This window comes from Bemisia tabaci, chromosome 5 (assembly GCF_918797505.1).
Source record: "Bemisia tabaci chromosome 5, PGI_BMITA_v3".
Lineage (NCBI taxonomy): Eukaryota > Metazoa > Arthropoda > Insecta > Hemiptera > Aleyrodidae > Bemisia > Bemisia tabaci.
This window is the reverse complement of record NC_092797.1, coordinates 19,021,769-19,040,987: the sequence shown is the minus strand read 5'-3', so window position 1 is coordinate 19,040,987 and position 19,219 is coordinate 19,021,769.

The following is a 19,219-nucleotide window of genomic DNA, read 5'->3' as shown; positions in this document are numbered from 1 at the left end:
TCTGGTCATCTATCCTCTTTCATTATTTATCTTTTTCTTTCTTCTTCCCGATGCGCGTGATACAAAAATCTTTTGTCGGTCAAATGAAAACAAGACTGACTCCAATTTACGATTTTCAACTTCTCACTCATTTCCGGCCATTATGACTGGAATAATCGATTCTGAGCAGAGATTAAGAAGAATAAAAAGAATAATTGACTTACTTGGTGCCTGAACGCACCGGTAACACGTTGTAAGAGTTGAAATAAAAATCGTAGAGATGAATAAGACTAAACATTAAAGAAAAAGAAAAAAAAAACACTTATGAGGGCGAACACGAGAGATGGGGCGGAGGGAGGGGGAGGTAAGGGGGAGAGAAAGACGTATGGATGTTGTAAGTGCTCTTTGTGAATATTTATCGCTCAAAATAGCAGTTAGATCGTGAGGAATGAAAATTAAACGTAGACGGTCCCTAATAATTGATACATGAAATGAGCATCGGCTAAATTCTTTTTGAGGGCGTTAATTCTATTCCTTTGTTTCAACCATCCTCCTGAATTCTTTCACACTATTATCTGGTCTGGTTATCTCAGTTCATGAGGCAATGTTAGAATGATTTGAAACGTCAGAAATGGAGGTGTATTTCTTCCAATTGTTAAGGAATCACTTTAAAAATCTTTGCATGTGATCCAAAGTATATTTCACCCTAGAGCATCTGTTTTATCAAAAAAAAAAAAAAAAAAAATACGATGATATAAATTTGTCACAGAATCTACATCAATAATACTGCAGGTTACATTAATCACCAAAATTGAGTTTTGATAAATTTTGATTCATCCAAAAATAGTATTAATCTCATTGCGATCAATGTTTGCGCAGTATCTAAATTGAAGCGCTGCGTGCAGAAAGGGCATTTCTTGGTTGAGGTATTATCTCAAAATCTCTGGTAACGTCTCATCCATTATGATGAAAGCAAATGTGTGTAATCTGTTGAAACTTTTACTGATTATTCTCTATGATTTTACCATGCTGGAAACGGAAAATTTCAGGAAATACACCAAACAGCTTCCTCTCTAAAACATTAATTAGAACTGGTGATATTGAAACCTCGCATTCGAGAAATGCTCTTTCTGCACCCAACGCTTCAATTTTAACAATTGGATGTATTTCTACCAAACGGAACTATGTGCATTATGATGCACTTACATGCGATGAACCCAATATTACTACCAAATTCCTGAAACTCTTCACCTCTCTTAATTTAAAAATCTAAATTTTCGTATATACTCACATTTTTAAAATTATTTGTAAAGACGTTAATAGCCTGTGACGCTGAATGTCTTAAAAGTATACTAACTAACTATAACTAACTATATTCTTATGGGTCTCAGGGCTCATATCGTAATGCACATAGTTCCGTTTGACGGAAATACGTCCAATTTTGATGCAGTTAGTAAGAAAACGACATTCAAATTTACAGCAACACCGTGATTAATTCGATTCAAAATTATGTATCCTCGAGATAAGAGCCATGAAGCTGCGAAAGAGACAACCCTGCGAATTCTTGATCCGGTGGCTGGGCATCAGTTAATATTTTTTCCTCTTTTGTTTCTCGATAAAGCGTGATGTACAATTAGCCAAACAGTCATTAGCTCATCGTGTTAACTATCCTGAAACATGCGATGTTTGCTCTTCTGCTTGTCAATCCCTGGGGTCATAATTTTTTTCGATAACCAGTCATGATAAAAAGTGCAACCTCGTTAGAGCTCTTCACGAGAGGGGTAGCCGAAGTGTAGGGCAGTGCCATTTATGCAGACCAGAGGAAGTCCAACAAGATGCAATTAATATGCATTAGTTCGCGAATGAGTGCAAATTAAACGGCAACTGTTCCATAAATCGACACCTTGTTGAGTTCGCATCTGCAACGGACCTCGGCTCTGCAATTGAACGTCATTATGAGGAAGCGAATCAGTGGCGCAGCGTGCTTTGCGATACATCGATTCACCTGCCATTAAACCTATGTGAAAGGATCGATAAATAGGGGGTCGCAATGAACACCTTCATAATCGATTCTTTACCATTGCTTCAAATGGAGAAATGTCGATAATCGATCGTTCACGCCTCGCCACTGAAGCGAATTGTATGTACTTTAGCATAAAACTTGAGCTACGTAAGGTTTCATGCCTCCTAATGCTCGCATGGAAATGTGGATAGCCGACATCAACGTTCAATTTTACGATAAAAAGGTGCGAAAACGTACATTCATCATCACGCACCTATTACATACTCTAGCTTCTTCGCCTGCAGCCGGAGCGGCCTAGGCAATGACCTCAGGTGGCCTGCGCATCACGAAAAAGATACATCGATTGTGGATGGGCAAAATCACATTCAGTTACATGAAATTGCTATGAATTTCTTGATCTCAAGCAGAGAAGTAGAAAATCGTCCTCTGTAATATGAAATCATGCAGTAACGAGTAACTTGTAGCGCCTGAGGCGTGAAGCACCTCAGGGGGTACTGCGATTTGGGTTGGAACAAGTGTTCTGCCTTGATACGTTTGTCCAATACCTAGGTGGATGGTCAAAATACCTTACAAAGTATTATATGCGATTAGCTCTCGAATTGTCAACGTTTGGAAAACCTAAACTGTAAAGTTATCAAATTTACGAACTTTCCTCGTATTCTTAAATCCCAATTTCCTCATAATGCTTCTACTGTATAAACATTTTAAAAAATCTTTATTTTAAGATGTATGCCGCAAATTTTGAGGCAAATGCTCGTTGAGGGACTAGAAATAATTTGTTTGACGTTGTATGATGCCAATTTTTACAGAGAATTTTTTCTCACAAGAGCGAATAAATATCTAGTCTAAAATTAGCGACCGAATCAGAATTTCAATCCAAGACATTTGTAGGAAATGCTTAATTTCACTATTTGCCGATGAAATAGAATTTTTTACGTATTTTACCGATCAGTTACTTTACACTCGCCATTCTTAATCTCTCTTAAAAAAAAAAAAAAAAAAAAAAAAAAAAAAAAAAAAAAAAAAAAAATCAGTTGGTTTTAAATGAAACGTGACTTCATGAATAATACTTGCTAGATAGTCTTGAAAAATCCTCAGGCGAAAAAAAAGTTAAAATAACAATAATATTTTAACTAAAAAGAAAACTGAAATGAGAGGGGTGGGTCTGTTCTCACACTGTTTCTCGTGTTCTTTGGCATCTTCTTGCAGCTTTGAATATAGAGTCGAGAAATAGACATGTCTACATGAGTCACGCTTGAAATTAAAACAATACTCTCATTTGACACAAGATTAAGAACAGTAGCAATTCACTGCGTATCCGCAACTACACCACGGTGGCCTCTTAGTTGATTGTCACTTTCAAATGGAGTAAAGCAGAAAAAAAAATGCACACTATGAGCATAAGGCAAGCTCTCGGGTCGGTTTGAGTCGACTTTATAAAACCTTTCAGATAAGACACGCCTACGTTTAAAAAAAAAACTGTTTTTTTTTTCGTTACGGATACGGAAAGACAGAACATGCAGTACCCGCATTCTGTAACACAGCAATGTAGTGGAACGCACCCCTTACAGAATCCTTCCTCGTGGTGTGAGAGGGGTTCAGTTTTTTTATTAAAAGAGCAAGTGTCAAGCCTTTTGACCTGAAATTAGTTACGATGTAGTGAGTGCAAGGCTGAATTGAGAGCTCTAGTCATGCAAATTACGTACGATTTCAGTCTGAAGCTGTTTATTAACTCGATTTACCATGACCCCTTCCCTCGTGCCCTGAGACACTGTCGGTTCACCTTTATAACACCAATATTTATGGGGTAGTATTATACACAAATTACATGCTCAAGCAGGGATGACACGTTTCCAAGGGGATGGTGTGAATTTCCTCACATGAATTTTTTTGACATCTATATTTTGGGCGACTTTAATTTAGGTTACTTGGTGATCAGACGTACACGAGCACAATGGAGATAACAGCATAATTAACTTATGATTTAAAGTATCTTGTTTCAGTCTGTAGGCCGTGTTTTGCAACTTAGCAGGCAATTTAAACACAAATAGATGTTACGAATACAAATTAGTCATTACACATCCCAAGAATGTATTTGCTTTTTCTTAACGTCCCAAAAAATCTCTTGATGTTTATTTTAAAGCTAAACGCATATATTAGAAGTGAATCCACCCAAAGCGGTAATTCGAACTAATTTACTGATTCATGCCATGATAACGGGTTGGATGATAAGTTAAATCTATTCCATATTTCCATACAGATTTGAATGAATAGCAGGTATCAGTTTGAGGTTTATCGATACATTTTCTTTTTTCCCATTTTTTTTCTATCTGTCTTTTCTTCTTTCGCTACTATATTTCTCCTGTATTGAATTTGTCTCCGAACGATATTTTAAATATTAAAACAATACGAATCTGCACATGGTCAAACGTATTCAATAATTGATCACCTACACTGCAAAAAAATTCGGGTATGAATGAGTCGTAAGATTATGTTTTAAAAATCAGCCTCAATTCTCGGTTCATTTACCTATACTCTTGGTTCTGGGAGCCGTATCCTCGGATTAAGCGACTGAATTTTCAACCAAAACCAAAATTGTTTAACAGTATGGCTTTTTAACTGATAAGAGAAGATCGTCTCCGCAAAAAGCGCAGAGAGAAGTATCCAGGGTAATGAGTTGTCATAGTATAAATTAGCGGAAACTGTTTGCTCATTACTACAAGGGCCCTTACGCTAAGAGCTCATAATGTACACTAAATGGGTATAAATTATCAATGATAAAAGAGGCCCTCCGCAATAACGGCCTCCTCATTAGTTCTCTGAAAGTTTGCGCAGATGTTGAAGTATATTTGTCCATTAATTAGGTTCTTAGACGTTATTCTGCGCTCTCTTTTATAATTATTGTGAAGCTCAGAATGTGATTCTACTCCGTGCAGGGTAATTTATATTTTTCGAGGATGAGGGACCAATGTTATGTGCTTTCAAGGTACACCATTTTCAAAAAACTTTCAAATTAAAAAAATATATTACGGGGATATCTTGGTCCGTATTAGATTTGACGGCTCAAAAATATATGTATTATTTTTTTTTCGAGGGTGTTATAGCACTGTCAAAAATTTGAGTAATCTGAGTGATGAATTGCCTCAATTTAATTTAAGAAATTTATTAAGAAATTTTATTTAAGAAAGCATACTTTAAGCCTCCTTTATTTAAGAAAGCATACCTTATTGCAATAAATAGAATAACTCTCAAGAGGGAGTGAAATCCAAATTATGACAATATTTAAAGTTATGCTTAACTGCATGGTACAAGAGTCTCGTTAGTGGCGTAAGAGTTGGTAATTTGTTGGAAAAATTCAATTTAAATGAGTATTATTTGAAGGAGCCTCTATCATATCTTCGCTCCACCCAGCTAAAAAGACAACACTAAGCTCTGAACAGAGCTGATGGTTACAAAGTCAGAACTATACACACACGCACTTACACAAAATAAAACTTGAACCTACTTAAACACTGTGACTGAAGGTAAATTTTGAATTTGAAACAAAGTTACGCGAAATTATAATAGTTCTTTGGACAGTTTTTTTAAATCAAAAGGCAAAGACAAAAATCACGTTCAATTCAGTTTAAATGTACGAGTATGCATGTAAAATTAAATATGAACTCGAAATTAAATACGAAAGTAGGAGGACAGGAGAAGGCTACCTCTAATAATGTGCATTCTTGCAGCATGCAAGGGATAAAAATTCTCCAGCTTGTTGCAAAAGTTTGAGAGATGCTAGCTTTTCAGCTTAAGCGATCAAAAATATGAGCCGTGGAATGTTATTTAGTAGCCCCAGGGTCCGAACCTCTCAATGGAGCTTAATTTGCACTTAAGATTACGTGAAGTTCCTCTCAACTCACGTTGCGAACAATTCAACGTTTGTTATATGAACACATGGAACGCTCTGTTTCCATATCGCATGGAATTCATCATGTACCGCAACATGACGAAAAACTAGATACCTCAGAGACTCCACGCTAATCGTTTCTCATGAGAAAGTCACTTTCAAAAATTCAAATTTGGTTAATACGAACTGATGGGTAAATTTTTGGGTGGTTGGTGATATCTTATAAAAAAAAAAAAATAAGAAAAAAAAATTTTACTCGGTCAACTTCCCCCTATTATTGTGGTGTACAGTGGTTTCATTTATCTAAAAATTCGAAGGAAGCAGAATCTTTACTAAGATGGTGTAGACGATGCGCGCATCCCTAGTGTGCCTTCAATTTTTGGGGTAGGTCATAAAAGAACATTTGTGCAACGATAGTCATCCATTCGGAACTAGTCATCCTTCGGCGAATGTTGACCTGAACAACTTTCTCATGAAATCACTGCTCGACGAAAACATCCAAACTTAACCCTTGCCGCGCCAGAAAGATGCTATTGGTGACGTCACAATAGAAATTCTCCGTTAAGACGAATTGGATCCAAACAATAATAACGCCATGGTCTCTTTTAATGCTACCAATGAGAATAAATTGGATTACATTTTGCAATAAGGAACCACTCTTTCTGGACCATTTTAGAAACAACATACATGCCATTGGTTTTCCTATGCAGATATGTGCTTTTATGAAAGAGCCAGAGATAGTGGTTCCTTATTGCAAAATGCAATCCAATTGCTACATATTGTTTCTGTGTGAGGTGGCAGTAATATTGTCTATTACCTTAGATTGTTAGTGCAGGGTCCCTTAAATATATTACTCTCTGCTTCAAATTCTCCTTCCAGCGTAAGTTAGTTCTTGTCCGTTTAATGCAATCTATTTCATAAAATGTGGCAGCCTATTTCTCTCCGCAGCATCCCGCTCACAAACTATCCCTCGATGCATGCAGGGCGAAAGTCGAAATTGAAAAACTTTCCTCCACCCGACCCTCCCCCCCCCACCCCCGCGCACGCATACGTTGTTAATTTATGCACTACGAATGAGGAGTCCATAATTACCGACCATCCTCTTCCTCCAGCGAAGGAACGTGAAGTGAGCTTACGCGGTGTGCGGCTACAGAGAGGGCTTCACGGGGGTAGTTTCCGGGGGGGGGGGGGGGCTGCCGGGTATCGCATTGTTTCTACGGGGATTAGAGTGTAGCCGGGGAGCTCGTGTTTACTCTTAAGGTAAACCGAACAAAGAATCGTCAACTATGATAATGGCTCCCCAGATTACGGACGTGGGCACTAGTTGAGCCTCTCTATTTGCTCCGAGTCCTCCAGAGATTTCAACCGGAACAATGGATTAATGCTAGAGCTGACGTCCAGGGTGGGGGGCCCTTGCCCAGCGGAGACTCTAATCTGCAAATCGACGTTTTAAAATTCTCACTGCAGTTAAGTAGTAGCTGTCTGATGGGGTTGATATTGAAGGTATGGGGCAGTATAGACTGCTCCTGAATTGAAGGGCTTGGGGGACAAGCCGCATGACCATGCAGTTTTTGAAAAAAAATGAGATATTAGTAATGATTTCAAGTAGAACTAGTCTTACTTAATACTTATTCTGCAAAAAATTCGCTCCCAAATTCCAATTTTTTAGCATCAAAAATTCAGTTTGAACTTTCTTTCCGCCTTAAGAGTCTACGTAATTTCGGAACTTCTAGCACTTATTTTTTGAAATAGCAAAAACTGCACTTACGCGCCTTGTCCTTTGGGCCCCTCAATTAAGAAATTCGAAATTTCGTCGTATACCTGACAAATAACTTTATAAATTCGCCATCTCTCGGACGAATGAACGTAACTACATTCTGAGGTTGCAAAATTGACTTAAATAGTTCAATTTTTTACCAGAATATACATGTACTTGTACAATATTGTCCAAAATTTGTCTGATTTTTCCACGAGGTCAGATGAAGAATCAGTGAAATTTTCACTCAGAAGCGCCCAAGATTCTCCTCGTAAAAATGCTACTTTAAAGGGGAAATGTGGCACTATTGATATGGAGTTGCGTTCTTTTGTGAGGCGAACGACGAATGGGAGCCTTCAATTATAATGGTATTAGTGATCTTCCCTAAAAAAACTTACCCCCAGTACTTGCGATACCCCCCCCCCCAAAAAAAAAAAAATTCTTACATGTATTACTCTTTTTTAGATCTTCCGAAAAACACATGCTGTTGATGAAAGATGTTTCACTTTGTAAATTGAGGCACTCCACTATTTATGATGAGTTTATAGTGGCCAAAAAATTTTGAAAATTATTAAATATAAACTGTTTTCGCCAGGAATTAATTCTGTGAAATTGTACATTCAAATTTCATCGACAATCAGGGAGTTTTCTCTCCCTCAGACATTGCTATAGACTTTCCAGTAAGAATACCCTCGCCTTTTATCCTTGTTCGATCGCATATCAAAGGGTTATTGTTAGCTGAAAAAGCTGAATTAATTCAAGGAGTGAAAAAAGTCTGTCGGATTCCTACTCCCTACCCCCCTTACTTTTTCCCGACATTTACGTCCCTTTGTTTCTGGGTTTTAGTTACTTTCCCCCACTCTATCTCATATTTTTTTAACTCATTGTTATTTCGCGTATTTTCGAAAACATATCTCAATTACTGGTGTGCTCTGGACTCACGTTTACCTCTTTCTCCGGGAGGCCAATTGTTTGCTCTTGTTTCCTACTGAAACATGCTGTGTTTTTTTGTAATCCACCATTTACATGTTGCCAAACCTGTATTTTTCGATTCAAATAAAGACGTCAGTTTTATTCTCGGCAAGTCTCTGTTTTCAACGTGACAATCGTGTTACCAACGGAGGAGTAGCCTCTTCATATTGATTAGAAGAAGCGGAAGAAAAACTCTGGCGAGACAAAACAAAGGAGCCGTTGAAGCACGAAATTTGAGCATCATCCTCTACAATTTCATCAGGAGCTCGCGGGTTTTGTGTCAGAGAGGCTGACGGGCAGATCTTGAGAGAGTAAAACATATTATTAGACGCTCAGTCTGTTTTGAGAGATGGTCCAAAACAATGATTTGTATGAAATGATTCAAAATGAATGTATTTTTGTCATCGCATGGCCTTATTTGTTAATGTGCTCAATTAAACTCTGTCGTTGAAGTTCATGAAAATTGAGCGCTTAATCGCGCAATTCTCTTTTTAACATACTCTTTCAATTTGTTTTCTAATATTTACATTTTTGTCGCAGGCAGTTAGCAATCACTAGCACTTTGCAAGCGGTTCACACGTCGTTTCGATGCATCGCAATAATTTGCATCAGCACAATGAAATCTTTGAGGGTTATTTCTTTCAAAAGCACGATCTCTACTTGGAGCGCCTTCAGTCTTTGTGATACTACGCGTTGTCACAAAGTTAATTTAGTTACCTGTCCGATCAAAAACGTAATGTCACGCAACTCATAACACGCTCCTCTGAGTGTGCTCATCTCTACCGTATTTTTACGGGAAAAAAGTGTCTGTTTACACTAAAGGCAACATTATCAGGGTCCCATCCTGTTCTTATATTTTTGAATTTAATGCTTTTTTATATTTATTCACCACTGGCTTGCAAATTTTCGGCGATTGCTAATTGCCTGCGACATATTGAAATCAAGGAAAATTGCATGAGATATTACGTGCAAAGTTTCATTTTTATGTAAGATTCTTTGCGGAACGTTATTTTTCACTTAAAACATGGCTATATTTTTCTTCAATATTTTAAAAGCTTCAAAAATATCCACCTTATCTGAAAAAATAGAAAAGCCATTCAGAATTTGTCTTACACTATTCGTATTCTTGTCATATAAAACTTAGCGAATTATTAGTTCCCCATCAAACTCTAAGCCCTTTTTTTTCAATTCAATATCGTTCTCTTACAAGTAATAGCAAATAAATACAACTTAGGACTTTTTTTTCCAAAATGTAATTCAATTCTAAGCACACAATAATACATAGAATAAATAAACGATAACTATTTACTAATTATTTGTTCGAGTGATTATTTCTTTAAAATAATAATCTCCGCACGTGAAGAAAAATTTGCAATCCTCCGTGTCTCTAAATCAAAATAGTTTGAAATATGTACACACTGGAAAAAAAACACATTGGATCTAGAGTCCAGACTCTTGAAAACATTGACAAGAAAAAATACTCTTGATTCAATCAGATTTAAGCTTAAATCAAAAGGAAATCCGCTCAAATTAAGAGACTTGGTTCTGGATTTAAGCTTAAATATGATTGAATCAAGTGTATTTTTTCTTGTCGATGTTTTTCAGAGTCTGGACTCTAGATCCAATGTTTTTTTTTTTTTTTTTTTTTCTCCAGTGCAGTACACATTCCGACGGATTTCAACGAACTTTCATACATCCTGCAGTTCAATCGACGTTTTCTTTCCCTCCTGCTCGCCCCGAGAAAGTCATCATGAGAAAAGAGCCCAGGACCCCTCACGTCCAGAGGTCACGCCCGGGGGCACCCGGTATCAATAGAAGATGAATTTCGACGAGAGCTCGGGGATATCGATGCCTAATAACCCGTTAATAAACCTGTCAGCTCTGCATCAGCACGTGTTGTAACACTCGAGGGAATGCGTGTGACAGTGCAGCCAGGCAAAGGCGCAGGCAATAAAATCCATCAGTCTTATCACTGCCCGACATTGGGTCATTGTAAAAGGTTTAGGCCGTACATAATCCCAGGAGGAATACTCCCGGTTACCTGTTGGTTTATGGCGAAGCGTGATGGCTCATTTACAATCTGTCATAGGCCATTTAAGGTCAAGTTGTAAAACGAATCCGCGTGAAAGGGTTTCCTCCGGCCGTGAGTCGAATCCGTGTTACCAAACAAATAAATCGCCTCTCCCCTCAAAAAAGGGTCAACGCTCCGTCTTAACGTGAACCCTAAAAACTATTCAGTTGCATCCACAATAAGGCTCATCTAGGAATGTAGATGGGTTCTTTTGGTGACGGTGTAAGGAAATGCGGAGATCCTCCAGATCCAGCTCTTGATCGCTGCTGAATCTTATCGTAAATAGTGGATTATGAACGGGGTGAATACCGGTCTATGACGAAGGGGCGTATGTTTTTCATTGAGGCCACGATTCGGCCGCGAGGTAAACCGATCTTGCCCTTTGAAGCTCCTTTATGATGGAGAGTAGCGTGCTTAATCACCCGTGTCTTGGTGTTGAAATTCGGGGATGGTGCTACTCCGCCGTGCTGAGGAGAAACGCCGTATGTACCTTCAGACGTTGTTAAATTTCCTTTGGTGAACTGCAAATTTTCGGGTAGATCTGTGAATGTTTTTCTTCCAATTTTTCGGATAATTTTGTTCGCAATTTCACCTAAAGTCCCTGAAAATTTCAAGAAATATTCTTCGTAACTTTCCTAAAAAATATACCTTTTATCGAAGGAAATTTGGCACCTCTTGAATGCTCATACGGCGTTTTTTCTTAGCACGGCAGTACTAAACTGCCTCTCGCGCCCAGCATCTTCGCGCAGGAGTTGTTTCTAGGAATTGTAGTTGGCAAAAAACATACCTATATGTAATTTACATTGCAGTTGCGTGGTTCTAGCTAAGCATTTTGCTTCGAGCGCTAACCCTCGATTACCCCCGGATTAGATTAATAAGGGTATCGTTACATCTCCAAATCGATATACCAACCCTTTCTCATCATATATACTTGGAATACTGTTGTGCTCAGGCGAAATGTAATATAACAATCCGAATGTTGCCAAATTCTGTATCGTAAACTACGAATTCTCCGGAAAGCTCGGTAAATTTTCGCCTCGAATTTTTCGCATAATTTTACTCGTGCCTGAACTTAGCCTATCGAAAAATTTCAAGGAAACATACTTATGAATATTCCTTAAAAATATTCATTTTATAAACTGAAATTTTGCAACGCTTGAATGATCATATGATTTTTTTACTTTAACAGAGCAGAATACAGCAATTATCGTTTTTTTCCGCTCCTCATTATCATCTCAGAGTGGTGGGTATTTTGGCTGATTTCCGTTTGAAATTACGCATGACGAAATTGAAATGAGGCCGATTATAATTTACGACCCGTTGACTTTTATCGTACGACTGCCACACTTTTAACGTTTTTATTTGCGTGTTCAAAACTGTCATTTCTTCGGATTTTCCATAGTACGAATTCAAGCACGGCAATAAAATGAGTAATTGATGGTTTTTGATTGTCAGAATCTGTGTGAGAGCTTTCGCATGTTACGTGTTAATTGGGGATGTTTATGTGGCGGAAAGTAACGGGTAATGAAAAGCAATGTAAATGCATGAGAAAGGGTAGTGATCTTAAAACTGTTTCTACTCCAGCCAAAGAAAAGTGATATCTGACAGATTCAGTAAGAGAGGACCCGCTATGAATTTTAAAGTTTTCAATGTCTAGTTTTCTAATTTAAAAAAAAAAGTGGATACTGGATATCCATGAGAGCGCAAGCACATATACTCGCAGCATACATTAGTGATATCATACAAGAGTATGAAACACGTAATTATGGACTGATCTGCCCTCAGATATCTCCAATCACAGATCTACTCCCCTATAATCAACAGAAATACAAACCCACTTACAAGCGATGAACCCAATGTTACTACCAAAATTCTGAAACTCTTCACCTCTCTTAATTTAAAAATCTAAATTTTCGTATATACTTCCATTTTCAAAATTCTATGTAAAGACGTTAATAGCCTGTGATGCTGAATATCTTAAAATATACTAACTAACTAACTAACTATTTTTCTTTTCTCGTAAGTAAATATAAAATTTAAGACTTAATGACTGGTGACAGTAATTTCAGCACTTTTAGTCATTTGAGCTTTTTCAAATTCAATTTTAATAAGATTATGTGAAGTACGCAATTGGTTTACTAATCAATGAATTTCAGACTATTTTGATTTCCTCTTTGTAATTTTTGTAAGTTTTCACCACCGTTCGGCTCATTGATCCTCCTCTCGACTTGAGTGCGACAGACTTGCTTTGGAGTTTGAAATGTGCATACGTAGATTTTAAATATCTGTAATTTACAAAAATATATAAAAACATTTTAAGTAGGTATATAAAAAGTCCACAAAATATTGTTACAGCGATGATACTAACAGGGAAAGGAGTAATGCGTTACTCACCTCGTCAGACGTAAAAAGATCCTAATCCTTATTTCAATAATCTCACACAATCCGTAGGATATAAAATCAACGCTTCGAATTTAATCCGTGAACAAAAATAAGTCCAAGATTTATCACCGGTCATTATTTTTATGTTTCCGGTCAAGAAGAGACGTCTTATTTCAATTCGATTCCCGTCTACGTACTACAACTACATCTCGGTGCGTCATTTGTAACGGGGTGGCGGGTTCCACGATTTCACCCCTTCTCTTGATTTGCACCGCGTCATTAGCCCTTCCGTCCATCAAAGGCTTGAGAAAGTCCATTTGAGTACCTGTGAACGGTTTCTAAGAGGCGTTTAATGACGATTTAAATGACCCATCCTTGGCCTCAAATGGTCCCGTCCTTTGACACCATCGCTATCCACAGGTTGAATCGCTGGGAGCTTTGGCGCGTTAGGGAATGGATTAAATTAGGCGAAAATAGCCCTTGTTCGAACCTGCTGGTTCAAGTAGGTTTTTGACGGTCAAGAAGAATATGTAAGAAGTATATTATACGTGAGTTGGTTATCTTTGCATTGTTAAAGAAAAGAATCAATCTGTGGAATATGATAAAAGGCTATTGTGAATGCTTGACCTTTCATGGATGCTGAGTCAAAACCTTGTTGATTCTCGTTATGAAGTGACTTATTTTATGTCAAAGCCTTTATCTTTTTTGGGGGGAGGGGGGGGGGGGTTTACTGTAAAATTTTAGTCACGCAATCTTAAATAAATGTTCTTATAATGCGTTTATGGATAGAGCTATTTTGATCAACGGCGGATGCCTTGTTTGCCGTTATTTCAAAAACAATATTGGATCAAGATTTTTGACATGATGAGAACGTTTAAGATTGATACTATGCGCTTTGAAAAATATTTTTTTCACATGTGGAGGAACTGATACTGTGGTTTAGCGTTTTCTGCTCATAGTCAGTGATTTAGCTGAGATATCTGGTTGAAGGCCTCTTTGGTTCAAGTGTATGTTATCCAAAACGAAAAAAAATTCACACAGAGGTAACTGAGTAATAAACTCCCTGAATTTTGAAACCTCACGAAATGAGGATGAAAACCATGAATTAAATCATGCATGGTAGCTAGGTGATATTAAGGCGTATCAAGTTAAAGTGACCGCATATGCTAGACCAAGTAAACTCTAAGGGCAAGATATTCAGACCAGAGTTGGGTTCATTTGGCTACAACGTAAGAAAGTGAGCTTGGGACATGACAGTTTTACAATGCAACCACTAACGAACTCGACGCTATACTCTCGTGCCATGATCAAACCTGGCTATAATGCCCAAACAAGTGGTCCACAACAAAAGCTATCCAGACAGATAATTTGGTTTGTTGATCCATTCCTTTTATTAATAACAGTGTGACCTATCTAGCTGTTGCTTGTTGGTATTCATAAGCCGTAAGGATTCATATTTCTTACAGCTCCATAGTCGCTTCACTCGTAGCTAAGGAGTTTGACGAAGTAAAAGTATAGAAAATGCCGTTGTGTTTAATACGCTTTGAGACATCATTGTACTATCGCTCGTGCTGAGGCAGTATTTTCCATTCAAAATCAGAATGCTTAAAAATAATACACTGCTCAAGAATTTTTACCAGTACGCACACTTTACTCCATAATTGTTTTTTTCTAATTTTTTATGTAAAAAACTAGAAGTGGTACGTAAAAATAATTGGCTCCAAAGCTTTTGAAGTATAAATAATACCAGAGGTTTTGTTGAAAGTAGAGATAAGGAAACGGTGGTACGACATAAAATTTGGAGATGATACGGTGCGAAAGGTTCATAAACTTATAATAATATATATAATCTCCTATGCTAAAAAAAAAGAAGAAAAAAGTTTCATTGGAAATCTATAACGGAGGTTTTATTTTTAGGAGTTCTTAATTCCTCGAAAATAACTAAGTTTCTTCCCTACACCTATACAAGAACACATTTTTTAGTTTTCCAGTATTGGTGTGTCCCTTTTCCAGAGGAGACTGAGACACACCGAAAAACAAAATTAATTTTTAGTGTGTGCTGAGTGATTAATATGTTAAGAAAAATGCCAGAACAATTAAGCCTAGAGGTATCAATTACTTGGTTCTTGCATTTACTGGGTAAGTTTGGAATTTTGGAGCTTATTATCATTTATAAGGTGTGTCCAAATGGTGAATTCAAGGGACAGGTAAATGCATGATTTGGATTATCCTTGCGAATTTGCAGTGTGATAGAGTTCTGAAGTTAGTAATCCATGAATCATTATGAATTCTCAAATAAGTGTCCGAGTTCTCCCCCCCCCCCCAAAAAAAAAAAACAACAACAACAACAACAACTTGATTTTGATAAAGCTAAAAAAGAGCAAAAATTGAAGCAGTAATTTGGTCAAGATACAAGTTAAAATACCAGCTAAATTAGACGTTACCTTAAATCCACATAATCAGTATCGTATTTCAGGGAATTACTTACAAAATGGGCTGAAGTGGTGTTCTATTCACCTAATGGCCAAAATCGTAAGTATAACCAATGGATTATGTCCCTTTTATTATGACCCGCAGATGCGAATTTCGGGGGCAATAACGATCAATTCAGCGAATCCTCATAACATTTGCGATCATATTTTGAAAGAGTGATTCTGCCACATCGAAACTGCATTATCATCAAAGCCCGCGAAAAGCCTACTTTCAGTTGTTAAAATTTTTATTGCGGCTATAAAATGCCACTGAGTGGGATAGTGTAACACTACCTCACGACGCATGATTGACCTTTGAATAGCCTCCACTTGAAACCGAAGCGCCTCTCCGCGGAGGTGATTTAAAAATTGACTCGCCAAGACTCGCATGAAATCAGCGATTGTCCGGCCGATTGATAAACTGCCCCGCGGATGTGGAGGAGTCAATGACGGAGGGTTGTAACTCACCGAAAACATCGCTCCGAAGTGTCGAACGAGGCATTAAAGACGGCATGCAAAACGCCGAGAACAATGGCGTAATAATGGGAATTATCGGTCGTAAAACCGTCCGTAAGCCCACTTTAATGACCCCGAAATCTGGGCCGGTCACCCCGGTGTCCAGGGGTTGCGCCGCGACAGGAAGGCGCGGAGAGTTCCGGCACAAGTTCAGCTTCCGCGCGCCGCGATGACCGGAAGTCCAGCCCCTCGGACAACACGTGGTGGATCCTCTTCGCCCTGGAATAATGCCCGATGGTGGGTATGTTTGATTTTCATTAATCTTCGCTTCGTAAAAGTCATACGTGAGGAGTGCGATGCGTGACGCCTTCATTGGTGCGTCATAGGCGACCGTAAGTGCTGTGACAATGCCGGGCGCCCCTAGGACAATGCTCTGTAATTATTATGTCAGGAGAGGCGCTCTCGTCCGGGGAGCGCGGGAATATATTCCCGGATCTGGGGAACTCTATGGTGAGAAACCAAATAACATAGAGCCAGAACTATCATTGATTAGAGACACGGCTGATAGATTTTTGTCTGTTATTTTTGCTCGTTTATTAGCCACAAAATTAGGACAAGGAGTACAAAATCAAAAACAGAGATTACGTAAAAATGGCAAAAATGAGAAGAGGGGCGCAGTGAACGAAACGTACACTGGAAAAAAAACACATTGGATCTAGAGTCCAGACTCTTGAAAACATTGACAAGAAAAATACTCTTGATTCAATCAGATTTTTGCTTCAATCAAAAGGCAATCCGTTCAAATTAAGAGGCTTGGTTCTTGATTTAAGCTAATATCCGATTGAATCAAGAGTATTTTTTTCTTGTCGATGTTTTTAAGAGTCTGGACTGTAGATCCAATGGGTTTTTTTTTCAGTTTATGAGAAAAGTCTTAAAGATTGTTGTATGTAATGCCCGCCTCACAAGTTGGCTTGATCCTTCTACTGAAAAAATCAATCGACTTGATGCAATAATATGAGTACGGTAATGAACAGTACACTCTATGACACTTCTGTTAGCGTATGGTATGCTTACAGTGAATGCTACCGGAAGTTTGGTTGTATGGAAACCCTATAATATCACTGTGGCATGCACTAAGTATATTAATGGTAGAATTTACCATGATCATAAAAAATTCATGATAAATTCAAATACAGCCTTAAATCACCCATGGAAACAGCGTTTCTCCAGCATCTAGCCAGAGGTGGAAAAACGCCTTTTGTTTCAGTTCATAGTTGGTATTTTCTAATGCATATTTAGTGAGAATTTAAATTTATTTTGGTATAAATGGTTGCCGTAAAGATGCATTTCAATCCGACCATGTATTTGAACTCTAAGTGCGATGAAGTAAATACTAATACTCCGTTTTACTCCCTAAAAACTTTATGACCGACAGAACTTTTACATGTTCTTGATTCTTGATGAATTTTGCGGCGCTATAATTTTTTTGCAACTGTCGTCTGTGCAGGGGCATGAACGTATGACTTTTTTCTTCAAAAGTCTTTCCCAAATTACAAGGGAGCGGTAATTGTTCTGGGTTCCTGCACTGGAAAAAAAAAAAAAACAAAAACACATTGGATCTGGAGTCCAGACTCTTAAAAACATCGACAAGAAAAAGTACTCTTGATTCAATCAGAATCTTGCTTAAATCAAGAACCAAGCCTCTTAATTCAAGCGGATTTCGTTTTGATTCAAGCAAAAATCCGATTAAATCAAGAGTATTTTTTCTTGTCAATGATTTCAAGAGTCTGGACACTAGATCCGATGTGTTTTTTTTCCAGTGTGGTTTCATTTAATACTCCAGAAATATTTACAAGGAATATATTCAGTGCTGCAGATAACAGATATTCAGTGCTGCAGATAACAGAGAATGTCTACCTCATCCACGCCTGTTACTTCATGTTTTACACACCCAAACATACGTCACTCGCTGCTTTTCTTGAGTTTCAAATAAACACCGGGAGTCTAGCAATCATTGTCCATCTCTTTACCACGCTCTGTTCTCGAAGGTAATGGCATGCACGCATTAAGTTTGAGATTGGATTTATTTTATTTTCGCAAGAAACATTCTGGTAAATTTATTTCCCTCCTGTGACGACACTTGCAGGCGACGGATCCGGCAAACCGTTGAGGACAGTGACAATAAAACCATCTTAAACACCTGTTCCACGCTGAGACTGAAAACGGAGGAAAAGAAATAACCCACCGGGAGGAAGAATAAGACACCGATGAAAAAAGTAGCTGCATACGTCCGGCCGAGACCACAGCCTATAAATAATATCAACAAATCAGACGCAGGTTACAAACAATTTGTCATCCCAGAATCAGTGCTACGACCTTTTTTATCCCACTTTTTTACTCGCTTTTTAACACACTACTCCTGCGAGCTTCTACAATTTTATTTACATAATAGGAACACTGGGAAGAGTTGAAATTATTTATGTCCATCCTATTTTCCCTATAACCAACCGTGTAAGCTGCCAGACTCATCTTTGGAACTCCTTTTTCCCCCTTTCTTGTCTCTTATCGTTCGTTGCGGTTATGTGACAAGGCTTGTTTAATTGAGAAATACTGCTTCTCCGCATTAGGCATTTAAATCTTGATTCGAAGATTTTAAAGCATTTATTTTACCGTAAATCGTTTTTATACCTTCCTCGTGTCCGAGAACAGGACATTTCGTCGCTTCTTAGACGTAAAGTGCGTTAGATTATTTCCACATGGACCCCGAAAAGTCTAGATTTATACGCTGAACAGGGCTCACGTAGAGATTGAGGTACGCCCTGACGTCAGGGAGACGACGATTTTTCAACGCCAATAAAGACCGGTAGCTTGTTTACATATTCAGTCCTTATATGCCCTCTCTCTCTCTCTCCACCTGCTTGGTTATTTTATATACTTTTTTTTATTTTTTTATTGCGTATCTTGTCTTTTTCATTTACCTCTATCCTCGTATAGGTATTCTTTCATTTCACAAATTTAATTTGTATTTTACCACTCGTAGATCTTACCGCTGTCATTCGTATGCTGTGCACCTCAACTGGTGGTGAACCTCAGGACAGTGTGATAAATCTCAAAACCTATTTCTACTTCAAATGTTGAAAATTGAAAGATTGTGCTTATTTATTTGAGCACGTGCATCTGCTGACATGTTCTAATGAGAGAGAAATACCTCTAACTTCAT